Source organism: Dermochelys coriacea, chromosome 6 (genome assembly GCF_009764565.3).
Source record: "Dermochelys coriacea isolate rDerCor1 chromosome 6, rDerCor1.pri.v4, whole genome shotgun sequence".
NCBI lineage: Eukaryota > Metazoa > Chordata > Testudines > Dermochelyidae > Dermochelys > Dermochelys coriacea.
Genome location: NC_050073.1, coordinates 31512396 through 31532523, shown reverse-complemented (window position 1 = coordinate 31532523; position 20128 = coordinate 31512396).

Below are 20128 nucleotides of genomic sequence, written 5' to 3'. Positions count from 1 at the left end.
TTTAACCTTTCCACAGGGCACTAGTTGACCTTCTTTTACTTTTTCAAACAATCAAAACAGAAATCTTAGTAATTCTTCTCAGAAGACCTTTAACTGCAAAAATAACTATCAGTACTGTCAACCCCAAGTATTCAAAAATTGTGTCAGGCCCCCCAAAATACTGAGATTTTAAAAATTATTAATTTTTTCATTTCTATTTGCCTTATATTTTTGAATCTTCAGAGGGCATTTGGTGGATGCTTTTAGCCACAACGAGGGCTAGAAATGTAGCTTTCGTTTAAAAAGAAAAAGTATGTGAAATCTCAATCATTTGATTCCCAGAGCTGGGGCTTAACAAAAAATGTCAAATATTGCAAGATTTATGTTAAAATCGTGAGAGTGGGGAACACTCTTCAATAGAAAATGGGAATAACTTTGAATTATTGTGATATGGACCAGAATTACCATACATCCATTAAAAATATGAGATGTTCTAACTACAGGTTTTTCCCCCTTAAGTCTTACAATGACAATATCAAGTCAATCCTGACTAGTCTTTTAGCTTATAAAGTTGTGGACTTTGGGAAATTTGAGTTATGGATCCAAATTTCACTGTTCAGGCCATAATTTTAATAACAAATACCACCTAGTTCTTCTCTAGCATTGTTTATCAGTAAAGCTCACAGCACTTTACAAAGATAAGTATCATTAACCTCATTTTACGGGTGGGAAAACTGAAGCACCAAGAGGCAAGAGCAGTGGTAGAGCCAGGAAGAGAACTCAGGTTGCCTGAGTCCCTCTGCTCTATTCAGTGGGCAATACCACTTCCCTATCAAAACACTCTAATTGCAATGCTATCTGAAGCCTCTCAGACTTTCAGATGCAGATTGAATTCATGGACTTAGCCTCTCTCCAGGATGAATCCAAACTACAATCACCAGAACTCCCTAGTACTCTGGGGGAGCTGAGAACCTGATCTGATTTTTTTCTCTAACTTTGGCCATAGTGCACTGTACAGTCACTCTCACTGCTTCACTTCGTTCTAGCTTGCAAGTTTATTGCTGCGTTATCGGGCTGCATTAGCATGTTTTCATTTGGAGGCTGTAACCTTAGCACCAGCACTTCATTTAATTACCTCAAAAGCTTGCTACCATTATTATTTTCATTAATCATGTTTATTATCGTAGTGCCCATGGTCCAATCAAAAATTCAAGGCATTGTACAAACCCAGAGTAGTAGATGGTCCCTGCTCAGGAAGGAATTACAATCTAAACAGACAAGACAGACATCATAAACTTCAGTTGATAGTGGTTTGTTTTAATGTGGGTCTTCCTGGATTTTCACTGACATCACAACACTGTATATATTTCTTTCTATTTCTGAAAAGGTACAGCTTTGTGCAAGTAGAAATCAGTTTCAAAATTATTTTGTTTTTATAAGATTTCAGCATATTATAGGAGTTGTTTTAAGAAGTAACCTATACAAGTATGAAACTAGTGATAATAGTTATGGGGTTAGAGTGGTTATTGATATTTTTCCATATTCTACGAGTTATCTAATCAACTTTGTACTGTTAGAAAAGTGTCATTAGCTTAGTCTGAGGATGCATTAATTACCCACTGTAGTCAATTATCAGTAAGTAGTTTCTTCTTTCCCGTGTATTCAAAAGCAATTCACAGTGATTTTTTTTTTTTTTTAGTGCCAGGAATAGCTCTGTGTTCAGCCTATGGGATGTAGCTCTGATTCATAACATGACATAGAGGAAACTGGGGTAGGTAGTCTCAGGTGAACTGGTGTAAGTCAGAACTCGATGAACCAGCTTAAACCACATTATGTTTTAAAATTGGTATCCAAAAAAAGAAAAGTCTTCTTTTATTTTAATCAGGGCTCAGATATATAATATAGACTTGTTTGTCATTTTAAAACAAACTTTGGAAATCCTGAAGGTACTAGCTAGCAGCTATAAACATTAGTCCCAAAAGACTAATATCTATGTAATTGTACTTAGTGTTAAGGGTTGAATGAACAAGTGTAAAAATAGGCAAGGTTAATTTGGCCCATTATTTTTGCTTTATGAGCTATTCAGACTGACACAGGCTTTCCAAATTCAAGGAAGCTATTGTTAAGACATACAAATTCTAATTATTATTTCAACAGTGACAGCTGTATATGCTGTTTGGAATGCACTTGATAATTTGCTAAATATTTTATAGACAGTAGCAAGGAACCGTCAGATCTGTGCTGTTGCACAGTATTTAATGGGTTGTGCTACCAATCTGAATGAAGCCAGTGCAAATGATCTCTAAGGTCTTTAGTCTTCAACAGCCTAATGATTTTTACTCCTGGATGGCAAAAAAAAAAAACACCTGGAAATGCACCAGCCTTGTGCTGCACAGGAATGAATTTCACCCAGAGTGAAGTGAATTAAGAGATGAGACCATGAACAAAGATATTGCAGCCCCTAGTGCATCATAGGGCTGAACTCCAGGCCAGAGCCTACTAGCCTCAAACCCTACATAGAGGATGTCTTGTGAATAGTAATCACAAGGGCTGAATAGGTGCCTGTTTTGTCTTCCCTGCAAACCTGTCTAACCTTCCCTTCCTGAGGATTTCACCCTAAAAGGAAATGGATTATGTTTTGATGTTTCTCATTACCCATTGCTAGAGTGATTCCTTCTGTCTCACATTATGGATTGCTGTCTTCTCCAGGGGACATGAGGCTTTCATGGAATGTGCAATATTGTTTTCTACATCTGCTCACTCTACTAATGTTCTTTAACTGCATCTGCTGTGCATCATTCGAATTCAGGAGGAGAAAGAACCCAAACTGATAGCATATTATTGTAGGTTTGTACCACAGGAATTTTACAAATCTTCAATTAAACAATTTTTGTTTACCTGCCCCTAGATGTTTGTAAAATTGCAATTGCAGAGTTTCTGATTTTCAGGGATCTGTACTTCTATTCTGTCCTTCATCATGCTGCTGTCAATCAATTTACACCTATATTTAGTCCATCATCCCTCTCCTTCATTAATATAATGACACATTTCAGATGTTTCTTGATAGCACGGTAATATTCATCCCAGGATGTATTAACCTTGAAGTCCAAGGTGTTGATAGAAAACATTATTCTGAGGCTGAAGGTAGGGTAGAGGAGGTGTGCAAAAGCCCTGCAACAAGAAGTATCTAATGTCAGTGAACTATTGACCTGGGTGAACCATTGCCTTCTTGTGCCTCCTTCAGCCCAGCTGAAAGATTGGTTGAAAACAAGAATATGCTAAAAAACCCAGGGGTCATATCATGCCATTCATTTTTAGCAGAACTCCCCAATGATTGTTTAAAATGGATGATATAGTATGGCCCCAGATGTTACATCATATTTGATCTTACAAAGAGAATGAGCTAATTTCATACATTTTTTAGGCAGAGGAATTAAAGTTTTTCAAGCAAACATTTGGATCTCTTGTTTGTGATGTATGAAGCTTGTCCAGAATTCAAAATCAGCTCCAATCACTATTAGCTTGCAATTAAAATTTCTCGAGTGACACCATGGGGTAAGTTCAAAGGAATCCACACAACAGCTCTGAAATTAAAAGGAATTTTAATTCTTCTGCGTAGAACTGGGTTAATTAGAAACAGAGTAGCTCTACAATTAATGTAAAGTAATCTGAATGTATTTGTTAAGGACTTTAGTTTTTTAAAAACCTTTCAGCCAATTTATAAGTATCAATGAGTAGATCTTCACATACTGTATTAAACCTTCTCTGCCTACATCAGAGGTACATCCAAAGTGCTATTATGAGTTACATCATCTTTTGGTCCAAACAATGGTGCTTAAGAGTACAACAGGAAGACAGTAATTCAGACTAGTTACTTGCACTCATTTAGAGATGATAATTCAGAAGCTCTGTTCAAACTGATCAGATTCTGAACATGGTTCTCTGAATGTTGTACTTTCAGAGAACATTGTAACATTGTTGCACTTTCCATTGATTATTATTATTTATTTGTATTATGTTAGCTCCTAGACACCACAACCGAGATTCAGCCCCATTGGGCTAATTGCTGGTCATATACCTAGCAAGGCAGTCTCTAAATTGACGAGTTTATAGTCTAGATAGACAAAACAGGCAAAGGGCAGGAGAAAGACAGTTTACCAATGTGGAACTGAGGCACAAAGTAAAATAACTTGGTCCAAAGTTCATTAAAGCCAATGGGAGTCTTTCCATTGAATCAGTGGGCTTTGAATCAGGCCCTAAGTGACTTGCCTCAGGTCACACAGACTCTAGGAGAGCTAGGAATTGGACCCAAATCAAGTCTCCATCCAGTACCTTAACCAAAAGTCTATATTTTCTCTCAGGCCCCAGTTCAGGAAAGCAACTGTATTCAAAAAAAACACTTAAGATATGTTTACACAGCAAAGCTATACCCAGCCTAGTCTATCTGACCTAACTTGAATCCATCTAGCACTGGTAACAGTAACAGTGAAGACACTGCAGGCTGCAGTGCAGGAAGTATGAGACCATGGGAACACACTTGGCTTGCTAACCCTCTTTGAAACCCCTTAAACAAATTGTTAAAGCATATGTTTAAACTCTAATGTAAACAGCTATTTTAAAAAGTTAACAAGTTTCCCATTTGTTTTGGTTATAGCTTAACTATAGAACTTGTCAAAAAATTTCAGCTGTAACGTTTTCCCAATAAAATATGGGGTTTTGCTGAAATAAAAAAAAATTACAGTAAATTTTGAAGGAAAATGTTTTATTTAGAATTGGCATTTTGAGATCTTAGAACGGGAATAAAGGCCAATTTTTCCCATTTCAAAACATTGTTTAATTTCACTTCAATTTTTTCAGAACTTTTCATTCTGCAAACATTTTCAGCATTTCAACTTTTTGTCCTCTCTCAGGACAAAACCAAGTGTCAAATTATTGGAATTTCCCACAAGATGGAAATTTCTGTTTTCTGAATAGCTCTGCTTAACAAAGCCTCCTCACAATCAAATGTTGCAGGATGCAATCTGATTAGAATATATACTCGAATAGGAGAATGCTCGTTGATTTCAGTGGAGTTTCTCCTAGTTTACACTGCTATGCCAGCAGACTCAGACCCATATTGGAGGTGCCTAGTTGTTTGTAGGGGAGAACCAGAACATGGGTCTCTCAGAGCATAAATTTCAAGCTAATGCAATGTTATTTGGCCTTTCAATCTTCTGCAGCGAGGGGACGTGGGGATCAGACAAAGCTATGGAATAAACGTCAAGATTCCTCTAGTAATGTGGTGCCCCAAATATATATCTGTGAAAAAAAATGCTGCCTTGTTGATTTATTTTTGCTTGTTCTCCCCTTCTCCATTAAAAATTCCATTATTTTGCAAGTTATTTTCTTTTCAATAAAGCCAAAGATATTTTAACAATGCTCATTGAACTGCCTGCTCCTTTCCCTCCACACTCATCAAAATGTACCAAAGTAAACAAGGTGTCATCCTACTAATTCTTTGGCCTCAGCAGCTTGATCTACAGATTACAGCAGACCTTCCACAGAGAAAAGGGAGGTTTATGATTTGAATCTTTATGAAGAGTTTTCTAGTTTCATCCATGAATTATTTTTATTGCCAGGGATATCCTCTTGCAGCAGTTGTGGCTACAGCTGAGAGATGTACTTGACTACAGCTCAGTTCATTCTTCTAAATTTGCCTCACCTACACCTGACTTGATATGCAGGTGCAGCCTTTATGCCTAACCTAAGCTCTCAAGCTGCACATGTGTCACTTCAGAGCCTGGCATGTGGCTCTATTTTGGGGTCTGCGTGAGGCATCACATATCTTCCCACCAGTGATGCTGTAGCGGCCCAGAGAATATAAAAGCAATTTTAAACAACATCAGGGACATAGATACCTACTGACACAGAGCTAGATTGTGCTCTAAGAACCAACAGGTATATCAGAATAGGTGCAGAGGGGCTGCATAGCAACCTAAGTCCCCAGAAGGAACATTGGCTCAGCAGCTACACCACCCTAGGAGAGGGGACAGTACAAAAGGGGAAGGCACTCTGGCCTCACTCTCACCCTGCTTCTTTCCAGGCACCAAAGCACCCACAGAGTGCTAGGATGCAGCAGGGACAATCTTCATGTTGCATACTGGCATGCTGGCATGAAAGTGGGCAGAAGTTATGTGGGCCCTCTCCTCCATGCACACACACAAGAGATGGCCTGAATCAGGTCCCACAGGCAGTAGGATTAAATTAGCATTTGTGCTAGCAAGTAAAAACAGTTGCTCATATTATAAGCTTTATTTACCGTAGGCAGCTGAAGAGTGTGTTAATTAAATGTCCAATCAATTTGTTGAGAGATAGTGGGATCTAGTAGGTGGGGAACTAGTCAGGGCATTAGGAGACTTGGCTCCACTCCTCGCTTTGCCACTCATCTCTTTGTGACCATGGGCAAGTAATTTCACTTCTCTGTGGCTCAATTTCTCCTCCCACCCTGTGTCTTTTGTCTGGTTAAATTGTAAGCTCGTTGGGGCAGGGACTGCCATTAATTATGTGTATGTCCAACGTTTAGTACATTGGGAACCTAATCTCAGTTGGGCCTCTAGGTGCTACTGTAAAACAAATAATAAATGTAGTTTGGGATTGTAGATCTGTTTTATCTCGTGTGTCTCTCTGAGGTTCTCTTCCATGGAGCAATTCTTGGGTTGTTAAACACAGACTGCCAGTGCCCTAAAGAAGAGGTGCTTTCTCTCATGGATACTGGGAGAGGAAAGGGAATTTATTTCGTCTGTGCAATCTATTGTGTCGTTAAAGCTAACCTGCGATGGCTAATCTTTCATAACATCACAGCCAGGATAAAGCATGATGATGTTCTTATACTACAGTCCTTCCAGTTGTTAACAGAGTGCTCAGTACTTATACAAATGTAAAAAGTCCATTAATAGAAAAGGTTCCAATAACTGGTGCTCATGAACATGTCTGGAGTAGCTCATGACCATGAGTGCCTACCTCAGGGCAGACAGCCAAAAACAGGGCAGACACCCCAAACTGATGGTGTGTTCTATAATTAGGTTTCCCCAACCCACTAACAAATGTGAACTCCTGGATCACTATAACAGTCTTATCAAGGAGTCATAGACAGTCCCCTTAGACTCTCCAACCTATCTTGCCACCCAGACAAAGGAGGTGTGGGGGGAGAGAGAGAGAGAAAAAATGAGCATTCTACAGCCATAGCTAACAGCCAGTTGGCTTTTAGCTCATGAGGAAGAGGCTCATGCACTAAGCTTCAGAGATCCCAGGTGTAATCCCAACGACTGGGGTCTGTCGGTGTTATACATGCAGCAACATACAAGCATTTAATAGAGTCTAAATCTAAATACATTCTTATAAGACTAATGCCTATTTTGAGAAAAAACTAACATACAGGTGACCTGAGGTTTTCAGTTCTTAGCTAATGCCTGCAGATTGGCCTGCCAGCGTCACACCTGGGTTTTGGAGGACCAATAAAACTTCTTGTTTTTCCCTCTACAAACAGCTTCCTCCATGCAGCTCTTTACACCAACTCTAGCTTAGTACAATTAGCACCATTCTTGAGCTGAAAGCCATAGTGATTAATGCACATTGAAACAAAAAAAGGGAGCTGTCATCAGACCATCCCAGAATGAAGAAGGAAAAGTGAGAGATGGGGCTCTGCTTCCACAAGCCAGGGAGAGGAGGAGGATCTCTCTCTCTGCTTTTAGTAAAGGAGTGATAACTGATCTCCCTCTACAACCCCCGCCTTAATTTAATTCCTGACCGGCCAAAACTGTACATTATTATTTATTACTTGTATTACTGTGGCTCCTAGGAGCCATACATTGCTATATAATAATAAAACCTTGATGTACTGGGCCCTGAAAGGGGGAAAGAAACTACTGCTTATCCAGTTTCAATGAATGTGTTCACCTTTGTAAACCAGCGTATGACAGGAGACAGACAACGAGTAGTAAATTGTTGGAAAAAGTAACTAAAAACAAATCACCCATTGAACTATATTCATGCCAGATCAGCATCCTTCATACTCACTGCCATGCCTTTTAAAGAGCTATGCTACTAGAGATGATACTCTTAAAAATAAACAAACAAAACCCCTCTACCCCTCCAAAGCAATTACCTTAAGAGCATTGTGATGGGACAAGGCCAGATGGCCATAGTAAAGTAATGGGAGATAGATATATTAGGTACAGGCTAAACAAATCCCCGTTACCAGAATAAGCAAATGGCAGCTGCTTCAGGTCAATTAAGACACCTGGGGCTAATTAAGATCTTTCCAGAAGGCAGGGAGGACAGCTAGGTTGATTGGGACACCTGAAGCCAATCAGGGGCTGGCTGAAACTAATTAAAAGCCTCCCAGTTAGTCAGCTGGGCACATGTCAAGAGCTGTAGGAGGAAGTTGAGCTGTTGGAGAGACTGAGCAGTACACACCATATCAGGCACAAGGAAGGAGGTCCTGAGGTAAGTGTGAAGTGGATCTTGAGGAAGTGGGGGCTGCTGTGGGGAAGTAGCCCAAGGAATTGTATGTGTCCTGTTTCTAAAAAGTCAGCTGCTATAGCTGATACTATTAGGGTCCCTGGGCTGGAGCCTGGAGTAGAGGACGGGCCTGGGGTCCCCCCTTTACCCTCTTAGTAAGTCACTGAGACTGGGAGACAACAGAGACTGTGCAAGGGAGGATAGCTTCTCCTCACCTCCCTCACTGGCTTATGATGAAAATGGCTCAGTAGGCTGTGACCCTTGCCTCTAGAGAGAGAAGGCTACATGAAGGGTCACAGTGAGCCTCTGAGGCTAGCAAAATCCGCCAGGAAACGTGGGACCCACAGAGACAAGGACAGAGCTTTGTCACAGTATTTGTGCTAACAAACATGTTATTGATTGTTGCTCATCAGCTTTCAGTGCATGCATTGTACAACACAAGGAGGATCAAATCTGCCTGCCTAATTATTTGACAGATGTACTGATATACTAGAAAACAATTCAGCAGCTCTGTCTGATATTGTAAGAGCCATGACATTCGCTCCATTATCGTTTGGCAGCTTCATTTCCAATTGGATGTCAGTGAATGCTGCATGGTTTATCCAAAAATAGTCTCTTTCCTTTTAATATCTGCAGCCTGTTGTAATAAGTCTTGTACATCTCAGCATATTATATTATACTTTGCATATCTTTAAAGGCTAACATTTAGAGATGCAGCACATAGAAAACAAAAAACATAATAACTATATAGCAAAATATACCACATCTGTTTCAAAGAGGTGTCATAAGATAGGCTTATTTATTCAATGCCTGTAAATTGCTTGGCAATTCTAAGGTAAAAGTCCCTCTATATAGGTGAATTCTTGTGGAATTTCTGTCCAAACTTGAAGAATAGGTAAATCCTTAAAATTCAAGACCACTTTCTCTGTGGGAATGTGGGAACTGTTCCTGATATTTACAAATGGGCCAAAAATAGTGTACAGTATTTCATCCCACACCCAAATTCTGTTTTTATGATTTTATTAAATTAAATCCACAAAGGTACAGACACATTTCTAAATGCCTTTGAAAGCAACTGCCATAGAGAAATACCACTTATTAAATGGAATGAATTTATAACAAATGCAGAGACTCAGAGAATTCAACACCCCCTTCTCTCTAATATTATCCAGAAAAGGAGATAGAAATATATGGGACATGGGTTAAAAATGAAACCAGAACATCTGCCATGGCAGGCATGCCTTTGGGCATCAGCAGAAATACACTAAAGGGGCCAACAAAAAGAATCCCTGTGTCAAATGCTACTCAAAGAGGGAAAACTTATGGGACTTAACAATAAAGAGGACATGCAAAGAGTGGCCATAGATGGGCATGGTGGAGCCTTGTTCATGCCCTATGAGACAGCTGATGGCACAGGAAGGATTCATAAATCTTGCTAGAAGTTTTATTTCAGATGGATGGCCACCTCTGTATGGCTGAGATGTTAAAGCAAGACATTTTCTGGTGCAAGCTAAAGCTGTAAAAAGATAGCATTAACAAATCAGTAATAAAATAGATAATCTATAAAGGTACTCAAAATGTTTGTGAGATAAAACACACTACAAGAAAGCCCTTTCTCAAGAGTTTTCCAGCCTAATTTTACCAATGTAGGAAGTGTGAATTTAAATCCAAGTTCTTGAGCACTTATCCTGAAACAACTGAAACTCAGCCAAATCTACCAAGTTTACCCAATTTGAGATGGGAAACATAATTTAACACAGCTTCCACCTGAAAGCAGAAATGATCCCAGGTTCAATTTAAACCTAGCCCAGCCTGACCCCAGGCAAGCATACATGAGCCACAAGACTCCCAAAATGCTGAGTAACCACAGGGCAGGGCCATCCTTACCCATAAGCAAAGTATGCAGCTGCGTAGGGTACTAGGAAATTTGGGGCATATTTCCTGCTGCCTTACGCAGCCGTGTGCTGCTCCAGCCCCTGTTCCAGCTCTTCCCCAGAGCCCCCGCCCCTGCTCTGCCTCTTCCCGCCCCTGCCCCACCTCAGCCCTTCCTCTTCCCCACCCCTGCTACGCCCCATCCCCACTCCCCTGGGCTCTGCAGCAGGGCTGGGTCCGTACTCACCAGCAGCAGAAGTGCAGCGACCCGGCCCCAGCTGCACCATTAATGAGTGCTGGGGGATGGTTCCCCCCGCCCCCCAAGCCAGCCCTGCCCCCCCATGGAGGCCTGGGGCCTGCTTCCCCCCCCCACAGAGGCCTGGGGACAGCCCCCCCACTCCCTCCCCTGCAAAGGCCTGCCCCCTGGGGGTGGGGCTGCGTAGGGCCCCAGAATAGCTAGAGATGGCCCGCCGCAGGGGCAGGGTAAATCACTCTTCCCGGACCATGCTGTACACTGGGCACATGGTTCTTGGGGAGAGCCAGCACTGTAGGGGGGGCCTGATAATCATTCCTGTCCCCACATTTTCCACGGGAAGTGATCATTATGGAAACTATCTCACTGCTGAGGGTGAGCAGGGACTCAAGGGAGGGTCTTCTCCAAGACTGCGGCTTCTTCCCTGGCCCCTATGAGGCTCGTCTGTGTGCAGCAATTGTCCTCCCCCCGCGGGCATAGTGTTGCAGGAAAGTTACCCTTAATGGGGAAAGAAACAAAGCAGCTCTGCCGAAGAACCTGCGCAGGTTTCGCTGCCGCAGGTTCTTCGGCAGAGCTGCTTTGTTTCCTGGAGATCTCTGAGGGAGATTCCCATGAAGTGAGGGAGTCAATCAACAGCCTGTTCCGCCGTTCAGACTAGACATGCGGTGGGAGACAAGCCTGCTCTCTGCAACCCTCCTGCCCCCAACAACTCACTTCACTCGATTCCCAAAATCAAATCCACTTACCAGGAGCCTCCTTTCCTCTTTGTGCTTCGCCAATCTCCGACAGCTGTGACTAGCTAGCCTCCTCCAGGGCAGAGAAGAGCTCCTGGCTGCATGCATCTCTGACCTCTGAGTCATCCTCTGCCTCTCGGTTCCCCTCCCCCTCCACATTCTCATCCAAGATTTCCTCCTCCTGGCTCGGTCCACTCTCAACTGGCACACGAGCCATCGAAGTATCCACAGTGGTCTTCGCAGTGGAGGTGGGGTCATCGCCGAGTATTGTGTCCAGCTCTTGGTAGAACTGGCAGCTTGTGGGTGCAGCACTGGAGCAGCGGTTTGCCTCCCGTGCCTTATGGTAGGCGTTCCACAGCTCCTTCACTTTGACCCTTCACTGCAGTGTGTCCCAGTCATGGCCCCTTTCTGTCATGCATTGTGAAGTCTGTCCATAGGTATCATAATTCTTACAGCTGGAGTGCAGCTGGGCCTGGACAGCCTACTCTCTCCAAATACTGATGAGGTCCAGCAGCTCGGCACTGCTCCAAGCAGGGGATCACCTGGTGCGTGGAGCAGGCATTGCCACTGGGAAAGATGCTCTGAGACCACTGCACGTGTCACCAAGCAAACAGGAAGGGGACTTTCAAAATTCCAAAGTAATTTACAGGGTGGGGATGATGATTGGTCACCTGAGGGCAGGGCAGTAGATTCAAACCAATAACCAGAGAGGCGAGAACAGGCATTGTGGGACACCTCCCAGAGTCCAATCGCAGCACTGTAATCAATCTACACTGGCACTGCAGCTTTGTAGCCTCGGAGTAGAAAGCTGAATGCCTCTCGTTGGGTAGTTTTTTTAAAGCACTGCAACTGCGCAGTTTCTGAGCACTAAGTGGCTTGGCAGTGTGTACACCTCAGGAGTTACAGTGCAGATAGCTGCTTTACTGTGCAGAGACTTGCCAGTGTAGACAGGGCCTTAGATAGATTAACTAGAAAAGAACAGGTATGTTAGGCCAGAGAATTTCCTTTTAAAACATGCCATGCTCTTATGAACCTCCATTAATGATTCCCTGTGTGTAGCTAACTGCCAATGGTACATGATATTGTTGGCTAGTATAGGAATAGTTTAAATACCTTGCTTATGAAGACACTTACAAAGCACTCCAGAGCACTTACTGCCTGTAACTGATGATCAATGAGCTGTCATGTTGTCTAGGCCTCTCCCTTTTATCAGAATATACTAGGTGACAGTCTACTTGCAGATACAGCTGATCTTTCCAAGGAAGTAAGCAAGCTTTATAATAGTCAGGTGGTAAATATTTAGGGCTGATAAAGTTAGCCATAAAGAAACTAAAGATTACAGGAGGGTAATCACTTTCCAGCACAAGAACTCCTACACTTACAGCTCTTGCATATGAAAACACAGGGAAATGTCTCTAGAAATTACATGGGATTTGTGTGCTAAGTATTAAATAAATGGCATTAACTAGAAAGTGTTACCTGTTCCAAATCCATTCTGTGATATAAGCATCAAAGCAAAAGCAAAATTGGTGAAGCAGTGAGAAATGCAATTACCCAAGTCCTGGAAATGTTTCTTAGCGGGGATGAGATAGATTTCATTGAATTTTTTTTCTCCCATAATGTTCTCATTTAAACAGATCATATGAGCCTAACAACATTTACTGAAGAGGGACAATGCAGCCAATCAATAATGGTTAACTAACTGATGTCCTTGAAATATTAGCCACCTCTTGCCCTACACTGAAGGATAGATACATCTGCCCACTTCAGAGTTTCCTGATTTTCATAGATGAATGTTTCTAATCCATTGAATGTTGTAAATCATTTTACATGTTTCTTTTATGTTACTAGTGTAAAATGCTAATTGCATGCCATACAATTTCTTCTGTCTAATTTAGGAGGCCTACAATTTTGCCAATAAGTTAAAAATCCTAGTTCAGGGACTCTAGCTCTCATTTATTTTCACATCAAACTTGGATTCAACTCTTTCTTCCTAAACTCCATACCATTTTATCAAGACACTTGCCCTTATTGGGCACAGAGCAGGAAAAATCTTATGACATTAAAACTTGTGAATATTTTCAAAATATCCAGTTTATTTCTATTTCATCAAATTGTAAACAAACCCATTTTCCTTGGCATTTTTATTGAAAATGTTAACCATTTCAACATTTGATATCAACATATTTCATTTACTAAAAGCTAGGACAGTCAATAAAATTTTCACTGAAATTTCAAATCTTGAAAGGGTATTTTTTTTCTTACTAGCTCTACAAATTATTTAAAAAACAATAATAATAAAAAAATAGTAAAAAAAAAATCAAGACTAGAGTTGGTTGGGAGTTTCTGTTCTGTCGGAAATTCTGACATTTAAAAAAATCAATCAATAAATCCAAAGCTGAATGAAAAACCAAAATTTCAAAATTTGCCACAAAATGAAAATTCTATTTTGATAGTGTCAACATGTTTCATTTTGACTTTAATGTTTCAATTCATTTTTACTTGTATACTACATTAATATACAAATATGGTAAAATTAATATTTTAAAATAACATCATTAAATTAATTTACATACTTTGATATTGTGAAAATGAAATGTTTCAACCTCTTCCTGTAGAAATTGTTGAAATTAACACATTCCTGTAAAAGGTTTTAACTTCAACAAAACTGCATTTATTTATTTTTAATGGAAAACTTTTCCATCAATAATTTTTCAACTAGATTTAATCCCAACTTGTTTGCAGATAATTCATGAGCAAAAAAAGGACTACATTCATCAGCTAAATTATTCTCAGTGCATAATTTATTGAAACTTTTCTTAAATGCAAGAAAAGAAAAGTTTTGAAATATGTAGGTGATGAGGAGTTATGAATTAAACACACACATTTCCCAGTATGTTGAATTTTAAAACTGAAACCCTGGATATAACGCTTCACCCTACATGACCTTTTTTGTATAATGGCATCACTTATGGACAAAGTGAAAGCCTCTGTTTTTTTTCCTAATTGTGAATGTTATTGCTCTTGTGAATTTGAAGGCAGACTTTGCACTTCAGTATGCAAGTGCCCATTAACACAAGTCTTTATAAAACGAGTGGCTTTTCAACTATACCAGAGTAGATGCCTATGTATCAGAGAGCAGATCCTAGCCCTTGACCTAAAGCATATATGATAATTTAGACACCAATCCTGCAATGTACGTACAATGCATGGGAGGACTGCTGAATCTGCATATTGCCCATTGGGGCATCAGGGCCCTCTTTGTATGTTACATAATACAATCTTTATGAGTGTAAAGTCCAAGTGGAGACCACTAACCTCAGAAATATTTCATAAGTATCCAACATCTGCTCACTAAAGTGCTTTGTCATCTTTCTACAACCACTCCTCACCAAGAGCTCTGAAATGCAGGTGAAATAACTCGATAATAGGTACCTCCTTGAACTCAGCTTGGGAAAACTCACATTAAAAGCAGATAAGTATAATAGTGTAATTGTGTTTTGTGCATCCATCTTACATTATATTCTTTAATGGGGTTTCTGCAATCATCTTCATGTAGGTATACAAAAGGCTTTGATGTGAAGAGTAACTAAAATATCTCACCTTCACATACAGAGGTAACCTTTAACAAATTACATCTTTAGTCACTTTTTCTTAAGCTAGTAATCACTCATTTTTCAGTTATCTTAGGTACAAATGAATATAAAAAATGCACTTTGGTTTAAAATTAACCAAACGTTCAAGAAATGCTGTATTTTTCTTTAAACTCCAGAAATAATTAAAGAATTTTGCTAGCTATACTTCAGTGCTAATTTAGAATTAACTTCAGGTGATTCTTTGATTTTGCTGATATATTTTTTTCCATTTTCTTATCAAGAGTGTCCATGCAACCTATAATTATGCTACTTAGTGTGACAGTGACTTTGAATAATCAGACACATTAATATACACTTTGGGAAAACATCAGTTGAGCCAAAACGAGCTGAAACAGCCTAGTTATGGTATCATCCAAAGCACTGCTGATTAAAAATGTAATGTTATATAAGTTTATAATAGTTTTGACATAAAAAAACCAGAAATGATTTTCAACTTTAAGGAAACTGATGACAGAAGCAGGAAAGTTAGTATCTTCCCAGCAATAGGCACGGTATTCAGAGCATTAATATCATAACACTACAAAATGCTAGTGTCATATTTTAAATCTATCTAGGTTCCTTTCCTTTTACTACAAAAGTGCAAATTTTAAGCTGTTTCTGGAAAATGAAATACTGCTGTCTTGAACCAAAAGATTAATACAATTTAAAAAGCTCTCTTGATCATATAGTGATACTCTCCTTGACCCAGGTCTAACTTGTCTGAATTGAAAAATAAATACATAATGCAAATCAGTGGCCAGTGGAGTAACACAATTCATTTCCTGTACTAAAGGAATGATCCATAACTCACTGAAGACAGACTCAAGCCTCACATTTTCAACACACAAATGAATTAGAAATGCGCTAACAGCAAAGTATTTGAGATTCCCATAGTCTGAGTCTTGTATTTGAGAGCTTGTTGCCAAATACTATTTTAATGCCTGCTTTCATGTGACAAGCGGTTTCACCTCATCTAAGAAATTCAAGTGAACAAATAAATTCAGTTCAAGCTCTGCACTTTTTCTCCTTATACCAATTAAATTAATTCACCAAGGGACAATTTCTGAAAAGATACCCTGTGTTACTTACGGCCTGGTCCTCATCTGAAAGTTATATTGGTATAACTATATTGGTTGGGGTGTGATGTTTTGCCCATAGAGTTATAGTGGAACAATCTCTAGTGTAGGTGCAGTTATGTCAATATAAATGTGCATTATATGGGTATATTTATTGCTCTTTCCATACAGTATACCAGTATAGTTATTCCCCTTTCTATACCAGAATAAGCCATATTATGTTATACCACTATAACTGCATTCACACTGAGGGGAGTAGTACTGCTTTGTTAAAGAGGTACAATATTGTAGTGTAAACAAGCCATAAACCACTTGGAATTTCAGCAGCAACTGGAGATTCAGAAGTACCCCACATTTTTGAACCTCACTGGTATTTTCCTTACTATCAGGAGCACATATCAGTCCTGTCTCGTTCTGGGTGAATAACTGATCTTTTGGTTTGTTGGCAGTTCTGAAAAATTGAGGGAGAAAAACACTGGGTCAAATGAAATATTTTGTTTTGGGTATTTCAATAAAAGCAAAGGAAATGAAGGGGAAAAGTCACCAAGAACAGTCGCTGGGCCAGAGACAGTGAGAATGACTCTGAAGCCCAGGGGTTAGGACACTCATCTGGGAGGAGGGACACTCCCTGGTTCAGTCCCTCTTCCAATAAATATTTAATTATTTATACAAAGTGGAACAGCTTCAATAGGAGAGATGGAGAGAGTGCCCCTGCCAGTAGTAAGTCCTAAATGGGCATCTACCAGAATACCCACCACCACTGTGAACGCACCTGCCACGCTGTGCGGAGAACACCATTTGGCTCTACTAAATGGCATCCTCCATGCAGCAAAAGTACCAGTATGCCATTCTGCCACTATCCAGCCCTCTACACCCTCCCCTGAGCAGGGGAGGCACCTGGATTCAAGACCCTAATCCCAGAATGGGGATTCAAACTTGGGCATCCCACATCCCAGGTGAGTGCTCTAAACACTGAAGCTATTGGGTATAAGGAGTCTGATGGCACCACCTCCTCTTCCTCTTGTTTTGTGAATGACACTTAAATCCCCTTGTGAATCTAGCCCGAAAAGTCAAAATGATTCAGTTTGATAATGTCAAAATAGTTTGTTTTGACATTTTCAATTTTTTTTTGTTTTGTTTTGACCAAAACAATTTGCTGAAATTGATACAAATTCACATAATGTTTTGGTCAACCTGACTCTGCATCTTTCAATGAAAAAAGTTTCATGCAAAACTTTTCACCCAGCTCTAATCCTGTCAAACTCTCTGGATGCTTATGCCAGCTAACTAACATCCCCTCTGTCCGACCTGAATGGAGCCTCTAAAAGATCATCGAATCATAGAATATCAGGGTTGGAAGGGACCTCAGGAAGTCATCTAGTCCAACCCCCTGATCAAAGCAGGACCAATTCCCAACTAAATCATCCCAGCCAGATCTTTGTCAAGCCTGACCTTAAAAACCTCAAAAGAAGGAGACTCCACCACCTCCCTAAGTAAGGCATTCCAGTGCTTCACCACCCTCCTAGTGAAAAAGTTTTTCTTAATATCCAACCTAAACCTCCCCCACTGAAACTTGAGACCATTACTCCTCGTTCTGTCATCTGCTACCACTGAGAACAGTCTAGATCCATCCTCTTTGGAACTCTCTTTCAGGTAGTTGAAAGCAGCTACCAAATCCCCCCTCATTCTTCTCTTCTGCAGACTAAACAATCCCAGTTCCCTCAGCCTCTCCTCATAAGTCACGTGTTCCAGTCCCCTAAACATTTTTGTTGCCCTCCGCTGGACTCTTTCCAATTTTTCCACATCCTTCTTGCAGTGTGGGGCCCCAAACTGGACACAGTACTCCAGATGAGGCCTCACCAATGTTGAATAGAGGGGAACAATCACGTCCCTCAATCTGCTGGCAATGCCCCTACTTATACAGCCCAAAATGCTGTTAGCCTTCTTGGCATCAAGGGCACATTGTTGACTCATATCCAGCTTCTCATCCCCTGTAACCCCTAGGTCCTTTTCTGCAGAACTGCTGCCTAGCCATTCGGTCCCTAGTCTGTAGTAGTACATGGGATTCTTCCATCCTAAGTGCAGGACTCTGCACTTGTCTTTGTTGAACCTCATCAGATTTCTTTTGGCCAAATCCTCTAATTTGTATAGGTCCCTCTGTATCCTATCCCTGTCCTCCAGCGTATTTACCACTCCTCCCAGTTTAGTGTCATCTGCAAACTTGCTGAGGGTGCAATCCACGCCATCCTCCAGATCATTAATGAAGATATTGAACAAAACCACCCCCAGGACTGACCCTTGCGGCACTCCTCTTGATACTGACTGCCAACTAGATATGGAGCCATTGATCACTACCCGTTGAGCCCGACGATCTAGCCAGCTTTCTATCCACCTTATAATCCATTCATCCAGCCCATATTTCTTTAACTTGCTGGCAAGAATACTGTGGGAGACCGTATCAAAAGCTTTGTTAAAGTCAAGGAATAACACGTCCACTGTTTTCCCCTCATTCACAGAGCCAGTTATCTCGTCATAGAAGGCAATTAGATTAGTCAGGCATGACTTGCCCTTGGTGAATCCATGCTGACTGTTCCCGATCACTTTCCTCTCCTCTAAGTGCTTCAGAATTGATTCCTTGAGGACCTGCTCCATAATTTTCCAGGGACTGAGGTGAGGTTGACTGGCCTGTAGTTCCCTGGATCCTCCTTCCCTTTTTTAAAGATGAGCACTACATTAGCCTTTTTCCAGTCATCTGGGACCTCACCCGATCACCATGATTTTTCAAAGATACTGGCCAATGGCTCTGCAATCACATCCACCAACTCCTTTAGCACTCTCAGATGCAGCGCATCCGGCCCCATGGACTTGTGCTGGTCCAGCTTTTCTAAATAGTCCCGAACCACTTCTTTCTCCACAGAGAGCTGGTTGCCTCCTCCCCATGCTGTGCTGCCCAGTGCAGTAGTCTGGGAGCTGACCTTGTTCGTGAAGACAGAGGCAAAAAAAGCATTGAGTACATTAGCTTTTTCCACATCCTCTGTCACTAGTTTGCCTCCCTCATTCAGTAAGGGGCCCACACTTTCTTTGACCTTCTTCTTGTTGCTAACATACCTGAAGAAACCCTTCTTGTTACTCTTAACATCTCTTGCTAGCTTCAACTCCAAGTGTGATTTGGCCTTCCTGATTTCACTCCTGCATGCCTGAGCAATATTTTATTTTTCTTTCTTTTCCTCAAGCTGGTATTTCAGAGTAAGTGGTTCCACTTGCCGCTATACCACCTGGTGTCACTCATGATGTTACAGGGATCCTCACTAGCACCCCCTGACTATTTTGGCCCCCATAATGGCCTGCCTCTGTTTACATCTTCTGAGGCCTGACACTCCAGCCACGTCACATTTAAGTTCACTCCCCTTCCATAGTAACAAAAAAGTCCCACAAAAGAACCCAAATAAATGACAAAACCTTCTGCCTATCTTGGGCTAAGCTGAAGTTTCCTGCTCTACCCCTGGGCACTGCAGAATTCTTCCTTCGATCCTTAAGCTGATCATTTTCCTCATAGGTCCTTCTTCCCAGCAGTCTTCCCCACTGCCTTCCACTCCTTGGGGACTCTAATATCTTCTCCCCAGGACCTCAGTGGTTCTTACAGGAGCTATCTCAGGGCCTCACACAGGAGCCTAACTTAATCCCTGTAGTTCTTTTCAGCCTGTCTTCACCAGGCCTAGCCCAGAGAGGGAACTCCCCTTGCTCCTCTCTCATGTCATCTCTCTGACTGTCTCACTGGGGGAAAACTGCTGCTGTCAACATCGCTTCAAAGCTTAGCACCTCTCTCGCTTTCACAGTTAATTTTGCCTCTACCTGTAGTTCTGCTAGTACGTTGTTTTATGTTCTATATTACAATTTTTTATGTTCTATGTTTCAAATGTATAATGCTCAAAATAACAAAACAACACTGACCCCTTTTTATTCTTACAATGTGCTACAAAAATACCTTTCTAGCCTGTCCTCCTCTAAAGGACAGTAGATAGGGTGCTCCTATGTCACTCTAGCTGTCTAACATAGATTCATAGATATTAAGGTCAGAAG